The sequence below is a fragment of the Echinops telfairi genome, unplaced genomic scaffold (genome assembly GCF_000313985.2).
Source record: "Echinops telfairi isolate 266 unplaced genomic scaffold, ASM31398v2 ScPeMD7_1;HRSCAF=3_0, whole genome shotgun sequence".
Classification (NCBI taxonomy): domain Eukaryota; kingdom Metazoa; phylum Chordata; class Mammalia; order Afrosoricida; family Tenrecidae; genus Echinops; species Echinops telfairi.
The window spans coordinates 52,239,052-52,241,147 of record NW_022103896.1 but is presented as its reverse complement, the minus strand read 5'-3'; positions in this window follow the sequence as shown (position 1 = coordinate 52,241,147).

Sequence of the window (2,096 nt, the reverse complement as noted above, 5' to 3'; positions counted from 1 at the left end):
TCAGACAGCTACATACTAATTAGGACTATTTTGAAACAAGTAAATCAAAACAAATAGCTTCTGTTTTTCATAACATATAAAATACACTTTTTAACCACCCTCTAAAACTTGTTTGCCCAAAATATATTCACTCTCCATTCTAGATTATATGTGAGAAAATATGCTTATAAAATTATTTCAAAAAGTCAAATTTGCTAATACATTTAAAATACTGTGCCTAAAGTACATAGCGATACAATTCTTCAATCAATATATTGCTATTTTTATCTATATTTTGATGCTTGCTCATAAATTTTTCCAATTCCTGTAATGTGTTCAATAGAAGAATCTATAAAGCAATCATATGCTGTGTCCCAGTTTTAACCATTTAATATTCAAACATTATTTTTAATAACATTTGAATTTTGTTTCATATAAATAGTGTATCTGTAGAATACTTTAAAAGCTTTTTGCATAAGCAGCTATGAAACAATCTTTTCCAAGTACCAGTGAAAATATAGAAATTTCACTCCATTATCTCTGGTTAAGTATTCGGTTTTCCTGGAATCCATGATGACCCGTGGGGACCCAGGTGTGGTAGAATATAATTGGTAGCCCCAGAGTTGTCAGTGGTTTTCTCCCCACATTAGTTATTTTCCAGACCTTTCTTCCACAGTAACTCTAGGTGGACTTGAACTTTTCCTTTGTGGCTTACAGCCGAGTACCAGTTGCATCTCCCAGTGACTCTCATCAATGGAGAATAGCAGAGAAGTGACACATTTTGAGGTGGTTTTGAAAATAAGGTCTATGTCACGCTCTATACACAATGTAACTAACTGAAAATTTTACAATGTTGACAATTCCAAAGATCGTCAATTATGGAAAGTTGTATAAGATTTGCAACAGAAATATAACTTGATCCAAAATCATTGTAAATGATTACAAAATTTAACAATTCTGGCAACTCATACCTGCAAAATATTAAAGATTGTCTCACAACTGCAGAATGTTAAAAATATATTTGTAATATATAATTCACTTATTCAATTAACAATGAAATGTCTAATACATATGGACCTTCTTGTGATTAATTGGAAAACATATGTAAATAAAATATAATTTTGTATAAATTATATCAACTTATATCAACTAAGAAGCAGAAATCAAATTGAATTTTCAGAGAACATTTCATGAATCATGAAATACAAAGTATTTAAAGATAAAACACTTTCCACTCTGGATCACTGTGGATTTTTTTTTTACTAAAGAGCCATGGCTTTGTAGAAATATGGAAAGGCAAAATATAATGATACAGTTCACAATATGCATTTAAGTACTGTTATGGACCTCTGGGGCTTAATGTCAGCAGTTCCAACCCACCTACTGTTCTCAGAGAGAAAAAAGAGGCTTTCTGCTCCCATAAAGACTGGTGGTGTTGGTGGTGGTGAAGTGCTGGCTCCTACCCATCACGACCTTATGCCTAGCAGAAAGAACCACTTCCTGGTGCTGTGCCATCCTCACAGCTGTTCTTAGGCCTGAGCCTGTTGTGGCAGTCATCTTCTTCCTCTCCTTCACTGCCCTTCTACTTTTCGAAACCTGGTGGCCTTCTCCAGGGACTGGTCTCTTCTGCCAACACGTCCAAACGATGTAAGAGAGTCTGGCCACCCATGCATCCAAGGAACACTCTGGCCAAAGCAGATCGGTCTGTTCTTGACCAGTCCATGGTTATTTTTAATACTCATCTCCATTTCTTCTCCATGGTATTTTCAATACGCTTCTCTGTTTCTGAGATTTACAGCCCTGAACACGCACAGGGGAAATTCTGCTCTGTCCTGTAGATCCTTGCAGGCTGGATCACATTCAATGACCACATATGAGAGACCAGCGGACACGTGTCAGCAACTGTATGGGTATCTTCCGGTGAGTAGAAAGGGAGATCAGTACCAACTACTTGGACATGCTGCCTGTGTCGCCGCACAAAGCTTGATTTGAATCTTTACTGCCACCATGTTGAAATTCTTGGGGTAATTCTGTTAATCGATCAAATACTTCCTTCCCTTGGTTATTCTTGTTCATTATAATCATCAGCATACAAATTTACACTATTTTGAACTTTC